The sequence below is a fragment of the Aotus nancymaae genome, unplaced genomic scaffold (assembly GCF_030222135.1).
Source record: "Aotus nancymaae isolate 86718 unplaced genomic scaffold, 86718_ANA_hifiasm-v0.15.2.pri h1tg000017l, whole genome shotgun sequence".
Lineage (NCBI taxonomy): Eukaryota > Metazoa > Chordata > Mammalia > Primates > Aotidae > Aotus > Aotus nancymaae.
In genome coordinates this window covers 4187996-4205850 of record NW_026988429.1, presented here as the reverse complement: position 1 = coordinate 4205850, position 17855 = coordinate 4187996, and the positions used below count along the sequence as shown (strand labels likewise).

Sequence of the window (17855 nt, the reverse complement as noted above, 5' to 3'; positions counted from 1 at the left end):
TCACGTTGTTACCTGGCATCCTGTAGCCACTTTTCATCTCTCCTTCTCACTCTCCTCTCCCTCTTTCTTTCTTTTTCTCACTTCCCCTCTTTCATCTCCCTACCCCCAAACCTAGAGTTAACCGAACTATGAGGTTTACAGCACAATTCTCCAGAATGTCAAGTCCTTCCAAAACTTATAACCCCAACTGCAAAGAATTAGGGTTACAGGGAAGAGTCCAAAGTTATAAAGTCCAAACAACTTTCAAAACCACACCATGTTTAATAATTCACTAAAAAGACACATGGAATGCATTGAGAGCTACTATACCCATGGATATTTATACTGATGGATGTACTTATTAAGGGGAGAGGATACAAACTGTTATCATCTAAAGAGAGGCACTCATAGGGAAGACTGTTTGAGAGTTCCAAATTTGAGATTTTCATTGTCCTCAGAATTTATTACCTCTTGATATTCATGTGTGAACATATGCCTGGAGTATTACCAACCCAGAAGTTCACTTGAGTTTTATGGTCCAGTCTTATGGAGACTTTATTATGTAGGCACAATTGATATATGGCCCACATGGCTAAACTCCGTGTCTGTAAAAGCTAAAACCTTCTGATTCAAATCCTCACCCTAAATCACATGGTTGTTTCTCTGAAATGATCAGCCCCCACGCTGACTATCATGTGTGGCTATGCAAACTCTGAGTCTTCTCATTAGCTAAACTATCAGTTGTCAAAGAAACCATAAATAAAAAAAAAACCAGGAGAATCAGTATTACCTTGAAACTTGCAGGAAATAAAATTCATGAAACTTTCCCAGTCTACTGCATCAGAAACTATGTGAAAGGGGCCCAGAAATCTGTTTTTAACAAGCCCTCCGGGTGAATCTAATTCATGCTCAAGTTTGCAATCCATTATTCTAATACTGAGACCCATAATAATCATGTGATAAGGAAGAAAAAAAAGAGTGGAGTTTAAGAGCTTTTCCAGAGAAGCAATAACACATTAAAAATAAGTAATATTTGAATATACAGATTGCTATTCATTTATTTCTTAAAACTTAAATTAAGTTCTTTATATTTATGTCAAAAAATTTACATGAAACACCTTATTCATCTTCCTTTCTGCTTTCTTTTGTTTCATTTTTAAAACAGTTACTAATTTAGGGTAGCAGAAATTATCAAAGAAGTATGCAGAAATATTTTTAATGAAATAAAAGCTATGCCTACATTGTCAATGTTGGGTATGTATAGGGCATTTTTTTTTTTTTTTTGCATTTGAAAATAAAGATTGTCCTCTCATAAGTGGAGAACTTGTATCGTATTCTGAAACATGAAATAACTTTTTTTAATAGCTCAGCTATAAACCATTCAACTTGGGGTCCATGATATGAAGGCTGACACTTTGTAATGTAGGGTTTAATTAAATTGGGCACTGTTATAATTAAGGGTTTTGAGTTATTAATGCATCACTCTGGCAAACATTTAATTTTTTATCTCTCTAGTAATACCCATATTAAAAGAGGATATTACCACAGTTAAATACAATTTGCTGCAGAAATGGTTTGAATTTTTAGATGTAATACAATACACTGCAGTAATTGTTTTCATCTTAAATAAAAGAGAGAACTTTTGGAAGCTCAAGAATATGACTATAGTCTGAAATAAGAGACCAATTCCATTTTTAAAAATCTTATATCAGGTATAATAAAACTAACTTGGAGAAGGAATTACTCTAAATGTTCAGTGTTTAAAATCTGTCTATGCTTACCCCAAACCACTCCAGCATTTTGGGCTCTCAAAATGGCATCTGAAGTTTAGGTTATTTTAGTATCACATACTATTTCAGAAAATATTTTGGATATTTCATTTGCATCTACACAAGGCAAAGGGGCAGATACATCTTTAACTTGTTTATTACCAGTTTTCTCTAACAGTTGATATTAATTAAAAGTTTCATTTTTATTTATCCACCATAGGCTCTCAATAATTCTCCTAAGTAGGGAATCTTAGTCAACATTTCAATGCAGACTCAGTGATAGTGTTCTTTCACTGATAGTTAAAATCTGAACTCTGAGATATAGAATCACAAAGTCCAGCATTTCATTTCAGAGTTCACCCTGCCATAAAACAAACCCAAACTTAAATAAAATTGATTCGAATTATTTGATAGCATGTTGCAAATTATGAGGAGTCCTCTGGTTAAAAAATATAGAAAATTTTATTTATTTCAACATTTGTAGAACTTAATTTAGCACAGGGTCTCCTTTTTATTCTGCTCATAATACAGTTCCAAAGAACACACAAGGGGAAATGCTGTTGTAATGAAAAGAGGGGTGGTTTAGGCCTTAAGAGACCCCAAATCAATCCTGCTGTCATTATTTGCTAACTGTATTAGCTTAGGAAAATTAATTAAATGCTTGAAGATTCGGTTTCTCATCTCTGAAATAAGATTGGTGACTCTACTTACAGCCTTTTTGTGAGGATTAAATGAATATATAGGCTTAGAATCTTGATAAACTTTAAAGTGCAATTGAAAAGTTCCTTTTAATTTCTTTGGCTTGTCAACCTAAAATAATCTAAAAGGTCAGTATCTAGTTTAAAGATAGTTCATTCAAGCACAAAATGTAAGGATGGACTGCTCGGGAAGCTAAGATTCCAAAGAATGGAAGTCAGTGTTCTGGAAGTTTGGCTTCAATTATAAAGACAAAGTTTAGGGAAGTTTAAAAGATGTTCAATAGCTTTCTATTTAATGCTTAATGCCTAGTTACAATAATTTGATTAATTGAATTGGTCTTTTTTAAATTTAATTTTAATTTTATTTTTTTTCCCCCAGACAGGATCTTGCTCTCTCACTCAGGCTGGAGTGTAGTGGTGTGATTCTGGCTCACTGCAGCCTCAACTTCCCAGGCTCAAGTGATTCTCACACCTCAGCTTCCAGAGTAGCTGGGACTACAGGTGTGTGCTACCAAGCCTGGCAAACTTTTTAAAAAAATTGTAGAGACAGCATGTCCCTATGCTACCCAGGCTGGTTGCAAACTCCTATACTCAAGCAATCAACTACCTTAGCCTCCCAAAATACTGGTATTACAGGCTTAAGCCCTGTACCCAGACAAGGTGGTCTTTTTCTTTTGGAATGGTATTCTTAACATTCCACACTGAAGATATGACCTTCACAGGGTCTTCGGTGCCATTTGATCTGAGTTATGTAGAGGATAATGAAGGAGGCAGTTAATCTATAACAAAGATCAATGATTAAAATGAAGGGGAGATCTGGTCTCTGGTCTGTCCCAGTCCTTTACAGAACAAGAATCAAGGAAAGGTTAACCATTATAGGTTAACCTTTGTTAGCTAAGATTATACTAAGAGGCACAATTGCAAACATGCTATGTAACTCAGTCTCCAGGGCTTAAGTTCTCCCTTGTTATAATAAATGTAAAGGGTCCTACGATTTTCTTTTCTTTTACGTATTCTCCTTTTCTTAAAATCTTTCATAGAAAAAGAATCATGTATTTAGGGAAAAATCTTACATCACTGGGAAGGCTTATTCCTAGGAAGTTCTGCCCCAATGAAGGTTTAGGGGTGGACACATCTCAGTGATGAATTTTAAGAACAGCACAACCAAATTGTGATGGCATCAATGGGTGGAACAAATGAGACCTCAGTCAAGTCACTCATGCATACAGCCTCTATTACTTGTTTAATTATCACTAGTCCTCAAACATACCAACAGTTTATTTTTCTCAAGAGAAATAATTTTTAAGAAGAGTTGTAGTAGAAAAACAATGTATATAAGGATTATAATAAAGAGAATTTATGTGCCAAAATGAAAAAAACTATTCCATTGAAGAGGTAACTAATGCCATCATAAAGAAAATTAAAACCTACTCGTTCTTTAGAGATCTGTTATAGCCAGGAAATAATTCAAGATTTTGTCTAAATTGTGGAAACTAATAGAAACTCAAAAATAATGGATAGGGCTGGAATCTAAAACATGTATCTCACAGTGTCCTTCTGAAACAAAATATTTTCCTGTTCAAATTTTATGCCAAATATAAAGTTTAGTAAGACCAATTTACTTGCAAAGCAAGTTTTGGTGTTATACTTGGCATGAGTATTTGCATAAGGTGCAACAGAAGTAGTGGCCATATAGGCATTTTAAAATTGACTTTGCTGGAACGTTTTTCAAAAGGCATCACTTATTAGACTTTTAAAAGCCTTTCTAGATCAGGAAGCAAAGACAATGATTCACAATGAGAGTGTGCCCATACAAATTGGGTGAAATGCTCTTATTTTGCTGTCTCAAAATAACTTGAGGTTCCTGGGCCTGTTAGAAAGTGGCATTCTTTACTCACAACAAGATAGGAACTTTTGAGATAACTGTATAGACAAGGTACCAGGCCAGTCTTTCCAAAGGGCTTTTTATCAGCTCCATAAGGTCAACTGTAGTTCCTCTAAGTGGTGTAGTCAGATCTTAAAATACATCATTCCAGTCAAAGCTTTCGTAAAACAAACCCCAACAAAAACAAAACAAAAACAAAAAAAAAAGTCTTCAATTTTGTCCTGTTACAAATAAAAACATATTCTTACTGAATTATACAAGTAACTATGTTTCCATAAATCAAGAATACTCACAAATCATCCCTAAATTACGGAGATGTCAGTTGAAAAAAAAAGTTTTAATTTTCCTCACAAATATATGCTTTACCCAATTTCTGTGACCTATAGATCAAAAGAAGACAGGTTTTCTTGACTCTGGAAAACCTAATGTAAAAAGAATCAGCATTCTTTTTTTAAAAGTCATAAAAATTATTTTAGTCCTCTATTAGTTCAATTCCATGTAATTAATTCTTGTTCTGTTTGATGTTGAGTTACGAATTCTTATGAATGTATCAGCTATTTAATTAAATCACAAAACCTTTTAAACAGTCTGATGGTATTATCTTCAAAGTTATCAATAACCTGTATTTAAGAGTACTTGTCAATGTCTTTTTAAATAAATTGCTATCTCAAAAAGATGAAATTTTGACTGTGGCCAATTGCAAACCACTTTTTGAGAAAAATTAAAGTAAATCAATGTTTGGAGATGACAAAAGACTTAAAATAACCATGGCTAAAGATGCAATTGACAAAAAAATTTGGTTATTTATGTGGCATATAACAATTTAACATAATAATCATAATTATGACTGATAATATGTATCAAAACATGATAATTTAGGAATATCACATAATTTTGGAGCACATATTAATATCACATTTACATAAATTTAACTCAAAAAGTTAACATCATTTTTTATTTGATCATGCTTTCTGTATGATTTCAACATAACAAATAAGCCTAATGTGTCTGTCTTGGACTTCCAGGGGTTCCCATTTGTTACGTTTCACAGATAGTTTGGATTGAAAAAATTTAACTTTAGATTTTGAAATTTGATTTGGGGAAGTATATAAAATATTAAAAGTGTAAAATGTTTAATATTAAAATAGAACCACAGATCAGTTCATTTAGCCAAACTGATATTTCAAAGATTTTAAAAAGAAAACTTTTGTACTCTTTTAGAGAGGAGACTGTTTCCCAAACATCAAAAGATCCAATGAAATAGTATGAGCCAAACATAATCTATTTCTCCCTCCATTATTTTTGTCAGTTTACTGACAAAAACCCCCAAATCTTTTACTATTGCTTATTAATAGTACATGAAATTCTTGTTCAAAGGAGAAAGCTGAATTTCATTTTATATTAGTGTGTTATCAGTACTAAAGCTAATTTTAGTAAAACCTTACAAATGAATACACCTAATCGCAATGGGCTTTGACCACATAAGACTTCCAGATCTTTTATAACCTCTTACAAAACTTTTGTATTGTTTTCTCTCTATAACATATTGGATCAATTTAGGCCGTCCCTCTCTCTCTCCCTCCCTTCCTACCTCCCTTCTCTTTTTCTCTTTCTCTCTTTCTCCCTTTCTTCCTTTCTTTCCTTTCTTTTTTTCTTTCTTTCTCTTTCATCTCACTGTGTTGTCTGAGCTGGTGTCAAACTCTTGGGCTCCAGCAACATGCCTGCCTCCACCTCCCAAAGTGCTTGGATTACTGGTGTGCATCACCATGCTAAGCCTAGATTCATTTAGTTATACATGTATAATTTTTTCTTCATTTTGAAACATATTTTAAGTAACCTATAAAGTAGATAAATTTATGTTGTCTCTAGTAAAAACATATTTTAATCTCTTTTTTTAAACTAGAAAAAAATTCTGTTAGCTGCAGCAAATCCAATAGTTTTGCAGCAAACTTGGTACTTGCCTCCTGGGAGGAAATAATTTGGCTGAGGGGGCATATGACAGAGGAAGAGACCAAAGCAAGTCTTAGAGCAGGAATGAAAGAATGCAAAGTACACCTGGAGGAGGGACAAGCGGACAACTTGAGAGATCCAAGTGCCTCATCCACACTTTGACGTGGGATACTTATACATTGGCATGCTTGAGAGGTTTGCGTTTCTCCTCCCTTGATGTTTCCTTGAGGTAGGCTGTCCATAAGCACAGTAATCTGCCAGAACATGGGAGGGGTTATATGTACTGTATTTACCGAAGTTTTGTTCATATTGATTTGAGGCATTTTTCCTTACCAGTAGAGTGTTTTTAGAGGAAGGTCATTCATAAATCAATTAAATGTCACTTTTTCTCCTCTTTGTATGCATGATTGAGCCTGCTCACTTAACTCCTGAAATTTTACTAGAAATCTGCTGATCACCAGGTTCAGATGTATTCTCTTTCCTTCCTTCCTTCTTTCTTTGTTTCTTCTTTCTCTTTTTCTTTTTTTTTTTTTTTTTTTTTTTTTTTTTGGAGTTTCACTCTTGTTGCCCAGGCTGGAGTGCAGTGGTACAATCTTGGCTCACCGCAACCTCCACCTTTTGGGTTCAAGTTACTCTCTTGCCTCAGCCTCCCGAGTAGCTGGGAATACATGCATGCGTCACCAGGCTTGGCTAACTTTTTGTATTTTTAGTAGAGTTGGGGTTTCTCCATGTTGGTCAGGCTGGTCTTGAACTCCTGACCTCAGGTGATCCACCTGCCTCAGCCTCCCAAAGTGCTGGGATTATAGGTATGACCAACTGTGCCTGGCCCAGAAGTTTCCTATCTATTGGGAGACTGCCTTTCCCTGTTATTAGCTACAACCAATTATTATTTTAAAGAGACACTTTAACAACCACCTGACCATCACCTGATGGTTACCTGACATTCCTGGAGAGGGGGGAACTCTCTTAACCAATTCATGCCTCTCTAGCTACCTAGCATTTCCCCCTTCAAGAGTCTGTAACCCAATACTTGGGGAAAACAGACAGAGGTCAGTCTTCTGTAACTGCTTCCTGCTGACAGTAGGGCAGTGGTGGTTGTTCCATGGGTCTTAGCTTTTTGCTAGCTGTCAGAGCAGTGTGGCTCTGTGGGTTGGTGAAAGCAGTATTCAGCCAAGTTCAAGGGAGAGACGGGCAGAATTTTGCCTCTATTGTGTCCCACTAATGGACATTCTAGGGGTCCTCTGTAGAAGGGTGGCTCTTAAATATTGATGGGCCAGTGTCCCTCACTGAGGATTATCTGGAGCTTGATGGCCTAAAAATGAGAAGAACAAATCACATTATTAGATTTAGAAAACATGGACAAAAAAAAAGGAGCAAAAATAGGAGAATAACAAGTAGGCCTAAAAAGGGAAGAAACCAGGAGAACCATTTCCAGGGTCATTCCCAAATTTACCAACACTAAGAGGCTTTTTCTCATAAATGAGAGGCTTCATTGAAATTGTTTGATGTTGGTGTGTATATCTGCTGATGGATTTACCTAAAAGCAACCTTTTTCATCTAGGGCTAAATAAATTCTTTCACGTGCTGCAATTAACATATCTAGTTCTCAACAATTTTGGAAGGCTATGGTTGCTAATAGCTACTTTTTTCATTCATGGTCATTAAATTTTTAGCCATTGTGTCAATGTTGTTGGCTAGTTTCTTTGAGAGTTGACTATAGGGCAAGGAGGTTTTTGTGATTCCTGCATTTCCAGGTCCTGCACTCGCTATAATGTCAAGTCCCATGAGAAGGGGAATTAACTAAATAGCCCTCCTTTACCTGGGCAAAATGGAATGCCTGTAGATTGGTACTAAAAGAGAGAGATTGCCAAGGGCTATGAAAATATCCAGGAATACATAGCCCGTGGCATAAGTTTCAATACAGTTAGCAGGGAGGCATTTGTGAGCTAACTGGCTACAAATATAGGAGGTTTATTGCAATTTAAGACAAGTGAAAATGTCAAAACAAAATAAAAGTCTGACTTTTTCCAGGATAGCTAAGGGACATGGCTGACTCCTTATGTCCCCAGTCCTTACCTAGAATTTAATGACTTTAAAGCAGGCAAGTTGTACAGTTATTAAAAGTCACAGTAGCAGTTTATGACCTTAAAGCATTCAGTACCCCAATACCCTTTAAAATTGTACTGTAGTACAATTACTTACATAAATTCATTTTATGTATCTTCTTATGACTTACACAGATAATTTATGACATGTTTGGAATTTTTGACTTGTCCTAAACATTCCTCTTTTTAAACAACCATTCATTTTACTTTAGGACAAGAATTTACCCATACAAGATCCCTTCTTGTACAAAAATCTCTTTTCTTTATTATCTTCCTTACGAAAAATACTTATTACTTCTATAACCTTTTAATTAGACAAAAGCCATTTTTCTTCTTTTAGGAAGTTATAATTTTACTACACGTTGCTGTGTGAGTCCAGTAAAGGGGAAACAGAGACTATTTACATACTGTAGAAGTTATCCCCAATCAAAACATTGCTCAGATAGATTTTTGCTAGGACTTGTCAAGATAATTGTGGGCTGTTTGTAAACCCCTGAGGTTGGACTGTCTAGGATGTGGTTATTGGTTAAAGATTTAGGTATCAATAACAGATGAATTTAGAGGTTGGAAAAATATTAAGTAGGCACCCATTTTGGAAAGTATATTTTTGCCTCAAAGGAGTATGATTTCTTTTTTTTTCAAGGGATGGGGTGCCAGTTGCCCTCATTACCAAAAAGATTTGGAGGACAGTGGCTCAGAGAAAATTAGCACAGAGTAGATAGCTCTTGAACCCAAAAGAGAAATTTATAATTTTACTTCCTACCTGTAGAGTTTGGCTTTGTTCTGTTGCTAATAATGTCTGATTTGGATGGCAGCTGGAGGAGACAGCCCCTTCAGCTCAAGGCCATCAGGGGTTGGGATTCTGTCCCAGGCCCTTTCGGCCCTCAGGGAAGTCCTGTTTCCAGGGAGGCAAGTCCTGCAGGGCTTTTTCCCATTTATCCCATTGAGGAAGTTTACCTTCCAGTGGCCTGGCTTCTCACACTGATGGCAGTTACCCGGGAGGGTATTTGAGGACAACCTGAAGTGGGCTTCATGGCTGGTAAACCAGTCAGTCGTTGAGTCTGCCACTTGTCCATGTTTCTTCTTCTTCTTAGCCCTGCCCTCTTTATTCTGCTCTGTCATAAAACACTGAGCAGGCTAATTTGAGGATTTTCTTACAGGGGCACTGACTGGGTTCTAAGGCTGAGTTTTGTAATTTTCTCCATTTGTATTTAGGCCACACAGTATTACAAAGGAAATCTAGTTGTTTGTTTCAAGGTTTGGGGGAATCAAACTTCTCCCAGTTTTTAAGGATACATCTGAGGGGCATGTCCTGTGATATGGAGATGCTATTAACCATCTGCAAAGAGAAAGCAGAGGAGAAAAAAAAAAGAGGTATCCCCTCTTATGTTCCTATTACCCTTTCTTGAACAGGGCATCTTCCATTCATCCTTAGGGTTCCAGAATGAACTGTTGTCACCAGATATGCTTAAATTCCATCCCATCTCATCACAGTTGTTCACTTGAGAATAGAGGAAATACCAGAATAAATAGGGGGCCCCCTATCTACCCTTGGGGTTCTGGAATGAACTTGTCTTACCCAGTATCCCTAACCTTGCTTTCAATTCTGTTCTAATGATAATCTGTTCTGTGCCTATAGTCTGGGATCAATCTTCATCTCTGTTCTATGGGTACTTTTGTTTCTTCTGCCTGTGATCTTGGGCCAGCCTATATCTTTGTCTCCATGACCTTAAAGTGACTCTTGTTTAGAGCATCCTAGCAAAAAAATGATTATCTCTTTTTCAGATTCCCATAAACCCATTTTATTTAAGTAAATGAGAAACGTGTTTTTCAGCTAAGTGCCACAAAAGGGCAGGACTTTCCTTCTTTTGAATATGACCTAGAAGGTTTAGATACGTATAGAGAAAGCATGAAAATGATTAGAGGAATGAAGGAATATTTGTATTTGGGGGTTCCTTGCCCTCCTGGGGTAACATGCAGAACAAATGTTTAGATGGACAGGATAGTCACTTTGCTACAGGAGACAGTGGGAGGAAGCAAGAGGGATACTCATAGAAAGCCTTCATATGCTCACAAAAGCAGCAGCCTTTGGATTCCAGAGGGCTATGTTTATTTGCCCTCTTGACATAAATGAGGAACCTATGATGGACTTGGGTCTTGGAATAAGGATTTGCAAATGGCAAACAAAGAATTTTACCTTCTCCAAAAATGGTGCTGAATCAAAAACAGAAGTAGATGAGGTCATTAAAGGTCCACAGAGTGACCTTTAAGGTGGACAAACTGCTTCAAAACCCACCAAAAACCTTAGTCCTGGAACATTATGGACAAAAAGCATATGGTAAGTTGTAAGAAGCTGAAAGAGCCAGGTTCCAAGTAGTTTCTGTCCTGGCAGTTAGTCAACAGACAAGGGAAGGGTCGGAGGTCATGTGAGATAATAAGGTAAACGTAGGAATAAATATCAGGGGACATCTGCAAGAGAGCTCGTCTCTCGGCTGCCAGGCAAACAGCAAGAGCCATGGGCACACAAATAACAAACAGGGAGTGTGTATTTAAGACAAAGAAGGAAGTTGTGTGTCACACAAAGTAATAACAGGAAAGGCACACTTGGTCCCAAGGTGGATCTGATGGGTATGCAACTCCATTTCAGAATACATATAAAGAAAACAAAATAATAAGTGGTAAGTGTTTTTGGGAAAGAGTTCATTTTAGTTGAAAAAGCAGAAGAAACCCCAAACATTTCATGGCCTTAGGATTTAGCTCTATAACACTTGACAGCCTCCCATCCAAGAAGGCCATTAGTATCTCAGGATCTTCTCGGTGTAGACTCCAAGGTTCATCTCATTCCCACAACACACCCATCATGGTGAGCTGAGAGATCAGTTGGCCAGAGAAAAGCCACTGCGGCAGAGACGAATCATTCTGGGAGTTGGTCAGTAAGCAGGAGAGCAAAAGGAGAGAGGGAGGAAAAAAAAAAAAAAAAAAAACAAACCATGTACAGGGGTTGTACACTTCCAGCTGAAATAGGCAACGTATAGAGGTTTCTTACCACTGGGGAATGTATCCATGTTTCAGCATCAAAGTATTTTGCAGCAGCAAATCCAATGAGTCTGCAGCAAACTTGATTCTTGCCTCCTTAGAGAAATGAACTCATCTGAGGTGTGTTAAGGCAGAGTGAGAGGCCCAGGCAAGTTTTAGAGCAGGTGTAAAAGTTTATTCAAAAGCTTTAGGGCAGGAATGAAAGAAAATAAACTATACCTGGAAGAAGGCCAACCGGGCAACTTGAGAGATCCAGGTGTCACTTCTGACTCCTGACTTGGGGTTTTTAGATATTAGCATGGTTCCAAAGTTTGTGTTTCTCCTCCTTTGATGTTTCCTTAGGGGTTGGCCATGTACAGTGGCCTGCCAACACTTGGGAGGGGCGACACACACAGTGTGTTTACTGAAGTTGTATTCATGCTCATTTGAGATGTTTTTCCCTTACTAGTCAAGTATTCCTAGAGGAAGGTCATATACCACTTAAACTCTACCATATTGCTTCTTAGTGTGCATGCTTAAGACAACTTGCCCAAATCCTGAGATCTTATCAGGAAGCTGCTGATCACCAACCTCAGGTATTTTCCATCTATTGGAAGACTGCTTTTTCCTGGGACTGGCTGCAAGCAATTATTCAATTAGAGACACAGTTTAACAACCAACTGACCATCACCCGATGGTCACCTGACATTCCTATGGTGATGGGAGAGGCACTCTCCTGCCTTGCCCAGGTCTGTCTGGCTACCTACTCTAACAATCCTGCTTTTCTCATACAATTAATATATAGAATTATTTTTCTTATATTTATAATCTCAATTACATATATTAATTTTAATGTTAATTCTTAGTAATACTAATTTTCAGTGAAAAACTTAGGAAGTAAGTAATTTTGAACTATTTTATACCAGAGTAGATAAAAATGATTACATAATTTTTAGAGAGGTATTCTCATTTTTTTAATTAACTAAATATATTTAGCTTTCCTGTACCATAAAAATATACCAAAATATATAAACTTAAACTTTAATAATTAATGTTTCATTATTTTAACTTACTTAGAAATGACTCAGACATTTTATGACTATATATTAGTTGATTTACCATAACATGACTTTAAGATTTTAAATTACTGAAAAGAATTTTGAAACTATAAAAAGTTCACTCATGTCCTTTTACCACATTTACATTCACTTAATTTATTCTTAACAGTTATGCTTGAATAGTTCATTAAACAAAGCTAGCCATCATCTTAAATTTTCTCTTCATAAGTTTTATATTACTGTGTGTTAGGCAAGTATCATAAGAGCAAAATCTATAAAGTTAAATACATGTACTTTTTTATAACTTAGAAGAGATAATTGTTTTTATTAAACCAACAATATTCAACTAATCTTATTTATGAAAGATGTAGCCAAGTCATGTGAACTGAAAGGCATTGGCTTTATTTTGTTTTGTTTTGTTTTGTTTTGATAAAATAAGTGCTTACTTTTCTTTAAGACAGAAGTCTTTCATATTTTGATAGTGAAATATCACATATGAGTGACATATATAAACATGTAGACAGAGACACTCAGATAGAAACAAGTTTTATAGCTTCATAAATGCTTCCTCTGCCAGGTTTCGAATGGTTTATCTTATCCTTTTACACTATCAAGTCCTAAATAATTGTTAGCTAGTTAACTCTTAAATTAGCACTTTTGGAGAACATGACTCAGGTGATATTTACATCCCAGAGAAACAGAGCTTAAGTCTGAACACCATTATTGGCTAAAACAAAATAGGGCTTAGGTAAAGGCTTAGAAAAAATAAGACTGCCAAGAAAAATATCTTAAAGGTAAGGCTAGCCATGTAAGCTTAAAGCGGATGTCTTCTCCATTATGCAGAGAGAGAGAGAGAGAGATGTCTTTTTGTGTGTGTGAGACAGAGTTTGACTCCATCTCCTAGGCTGAAATGCTTGGCATTCTATGGCTTACTACAGTCTCAACCTCCCAGGCCGTTTGTGTACTTTGGTCACTTTTTATTGAGGTAGTTTGTTTTTCTCTTGTAAATTTGTTTAAATTTCTTATAGATGCTGAATATTAGACCTTCGTCAGATGCATAGTTTGCAAATATTTTCTTCCATTCTGTAGGTTGTCTATTTACTCTGTTGTTAATTTCTTTGCTGTGCAGAATCTCTTAAATTTAATTAGATTCCATGTGTTACTGTTTTGCTCTTGTTGCAATTGATTTTGAAATCTTTGTCAGGAAATCTTTGCCTGTGTTAGGATCACAGCAAAGCAATCCCATACACCCTCCCCGTTCTCCCCTGCTAAGCCAAGCTCACAGCAAAAACAGCCTCATGCCTTGCAAACAGGGCACCTGGGTTCCAGGATGTGGTTACACCCAGCTCTCAAACCCAGGATGGTGATCTAAGTAAGTAGGATGTTAGCACTTAAGAACCAAGAGGTGTTTTTTTCTTAGAATAGCACCAAGCTACCTGCAAACCCACTAAATATCCCCCATAGTCTGTAAGCCAGGCTGCTGTCTTCACTGCCTAAGGTGAGGCAGCCAGCCTGGCAGGTTGAAAGAAACTTGCTAAACCTGACCCTATGTCTGCCACTCCATCCTTTTTGTCAACCTTACAGCCTGCTCCTATGTCCAGGATGGTATCACCTAGGTTGTCTTCCAGGTATTATATAGTTTGAGTTTAATATTTAAATCTTTAATCCATCTTGAGTTGATTTTTGTTTATAGTGTAAGGAAGGGGTCTAGTTTAAATCTTCTGCATATGGATAGCCAGTTATCCCAACATGATTTATTGCATAGGGAGTCTTTTCCCCCTTGCTAGTTTTTGTCAGCCTTGTTGAAGATTAGATGGTCATAGGTGTCGTCCTTATTTCTACACCAAGCACATTTAACACAAAGAAGCCTCCTTCAAATAATTTGATAATCAACCTGCTGAAGGTCTAGGAAAAGGAAGGATCCTAAAAGCCACAAAAGAAAAGAAACAAATAGCATACAATGGAACTCCAATATATTTGGCAGTAAACTTTTAAGTGAAAACATTACAGGCCAGGAGAGAATGGCACGACATATTTAAAAGGCTGAAGAAATAAAACTTTTAGCTAGAATAATATATCTGGCAAAAATATATGTCAGTCATGAAGGATTAATAAAGACCTCCTTAGACAAACAAAAGCCAAGGAGTTTCATTAGCACTAGACCTGTCCTACAAGAAATGCTAAAGGAGTTTTTTAGTCTGAAAGAAAAGAATGTTAATGAGCTAGAAGAAAACATTTGATGGTTAAAAAAAAAAAGTTATAACACTGTAATTGTTGTATGTGAACTACTTTTAAATAGAAATACTAAATAATAATCTAATAAAAAAAAACTGTGCTAGCTTTTCAAGAACAATAAGACATAAAAAAAAAAAGCAGCAGGCCAGGCACGGTGGCTCATGCCTGTAATCCCAGCACTTTGGGAGGCCGAAGCAGGCGGATCATCAGGTCAGGAGTTCAAGACCATCCTGGCCAATAAGATGAAACTCTGTCTCTACTAAAAATACAAAAATTAGTCGGGCGTGGTGGTGTGTGCCTGTAATCCCAGCTACTTATGAGGCTGAGGCAGGAGAATTGCTTGAACCTTGGAGGTGGAGGTTTCAGTGAGCCAAGATCATGCCACTGCACTCCAGCCTGGGCAACAGGGTGAGACTCCATCTCAAAACAACAACAATAACAACAACAAAAAGAATGGGGGGACAAAATTTTTATCAGTTTTTTAAATGTAATCAGTGTTAATTTGTCATCATTTTAATATAATTGGTTATTAGACAGTATTTTAAAGACTCATGGTAACCTCATGGTAAATATACAATGGATATACAAAAAATAAAAAGCAAGAAATTAAATCATATCACCAGAGAAAATCACCTTCACTAAAAGTAGACAGGAAGGAAACAAGGAAGAGAAGACCTCCAGACAATTATAAAACAAATAACAAAGTGGCAGAAATAAGTCCTTACTTATTAATAACATTGAATGTAAACGAATTAAACTCTCCAATGAAAAGACATAGAGTGGGTGAATGGAAAAAACAAATAAACAAACACAAAACAAAAAATAAACAGCAACAAAAAAGACCCAATGATCTGTTGCCTACAACAAACACTTCACTTATAATGGTATACATGGACTGAAAATAAAGAGATAGAAAAGAATATTCCATGCCGATGGAAACAAACAAACAAAAAGCAGGAGTAGCTGTTCTTGTATCAGGAAACATAGATTTCAAGACAAAAATTGTAAGAGAAAACAAAGAAAGTCATATAATAATAATAAAAAGGTCAATTCAGCAAGAAGATAAAATGATTGTAAATATAAATGCATCCAGCACTGAAGCACCCAGAATATACAGCAAATATTATTAGAGTTAAAGAGACTTTAATAAAATAACAACTAGAGACTTCAACACCCCACTTTCCACATTGAGCAATCTCCCAAACAGAAAATCAAGAGAGAAAAATTGGACTTAAACTGTACTATAGAATAAATTGATCTAATACCTATTTACAGAAAATTACTTCCTATGGCTGCAGAATATATATTCTTCTCAACACATAAATCATTCTCAAAGACAGATCATATGGTAAGTCAAAAGTGAAACTTAAAACATTAAAAAACATTGAAATTATAGCAAACATCCTCTCTGACCACAGTGCAGTGAAACTAGTAACAAAAAACAAGAGGAATGTTGGAAACTGTACAAATATACGGAAATTAAATAATATGCTCCTGAATGACCAATGAGTCAATTAATAAATTAAGAAATATGAAAATTTTCTCAAAATAAATGATAATAGAAGAATGACATAAAGAACTTATGTGATACAGCAAAAGCAGTAGTAAGAAGAAAGTTTTAGCTATAAGTGCCGCCATTAAAAAAAAAATCTTAATCCAATTATGGATCTTAAAGAACTAGAAAAGCAAGAGATATTAAACCCAAAATTAGGAGAAAAGAAATAATAAAGATCAGAGTAATAATACATGAGATTGAAATAAAAATACACAAGATTAGTGAAACAACAAGTTGGTCTTTTGAAAAGTTACATAAAATTGACAAATCCTTAGCCAGACTAATGAAGAAAAAAATAGAGAAGATAAAAATAGTTAAAATCAGAGATGAAAAAGGAGACATTACAACTTGTACTGCAGAAATTTAAAGAATCACTATGAGGAACTATATGCCAATAAATTGGACTATCTAGAAGAAAAGGATGAACTCCTAGATGCATACAACCTACCAAATTTAACCAGGAAGAAATCCTGGGACACAATGGCTTCACTGCTGAATTTTACCAGACATTTAAAGAGGAACTAATAGCAATCCTACTCAATTAATTACTGAATAAAAAAAAGAAAAAACACTAAAAATAAAAAATAAATTCCATGTTCATGGAGTGGAAGAATTAATATTGTTAAAATGCCCATACTACCCAAAGCAATTCACAGATTCAATGCAATCCCTATAAAAATACCAATGATATTCTTCACAGAAATAGAAAAACAGCCCTAAAATTTATATGAAATCATAAAAGACTCAGAATAACCAAAAGTATCCTAAGCAGAAAGAACAAATCTGGGGGAATCACCTTACCTGACTTCAAATTATACTACAGTGCTATAGCAACCATAACAACATGGTACTTGCATAAAAACAGACTCAGACCAGTGGAAGAGAATAGAAAGCCCAGAAACAAATCCACATATCTACAGTGATCTCATGTTCAAAAAGGGTGCCAAGAACATACACTGGGGTAAAGACAGTCTCTTCAATAAATTATGCTGAAAAACCTGTATATCCATATACAAAAAAATAAAACCAGCCCCTCATCTCTTGTCATATACCAAAATCAAATAAAACTGGATTAAAGATTTAAATCTAAGACCTCAAACTATGAAACTACTAAAGAAAAACATTGGAGAAACTTTCCAGGACATTTAACTGGACAAAGATTTCTTGAGTAATAACCCAAAAGCATAGACAACCAAAGTAAAAATGACAAATGAGATCACACTGAGTTAAAAAAAAAAAACAAACTTCTGTACAACAAAGTAAACAATCAAGAAAGTGAAGAGACAATCCACATAATGGGAGAAAATGTTTCCAAACTAATCATTTGACAAGAGGTTAATAATCCAATTTAAAATGGGAAAAGATCTGAATAGACATTTCTCAAAAGAAGATATGCAAATGGCAAGCAGTTATAATCACTGATTATCAGAGAAGTACAAATTAAGCTATCATGAAATATTGTCTCACCTCAGTTAAAATGGCTTTTATCCAAAAGACAGACAATAACAAATGCTGGAAAGGATGTGGAGAAAGGAAACCTTCCCACTGTTGGTGAGAATGTAAATTAGTACAGCACCATGGAGGATAGTTTGGAGGTTCTCCAAAA

At 35.7% G+C, this 17855-nt stretch overlaps 1 long non-coding RNA gene across 1 annotated transcript in view; it reads left to right on the top strand.

Annotated features, from left to right (window-relative positions):
- The window catches only part of LOC105717197 (uncharacterized), a 519990-nt gene that overhangs the window by 446703 nt on the left and 55432 nt on the right, over positions 1-17855 (top strand). Inside the window, exon 3 of the long non-coding RNA XR_001107469.1 lies at positions 2826-2947. This is a non-coding gene — a long non-coding RNA (uncharacterized LOC105717197). The remainder of the gene's footprint in view (positions 1-2825; positions 2948-17855) is intronic.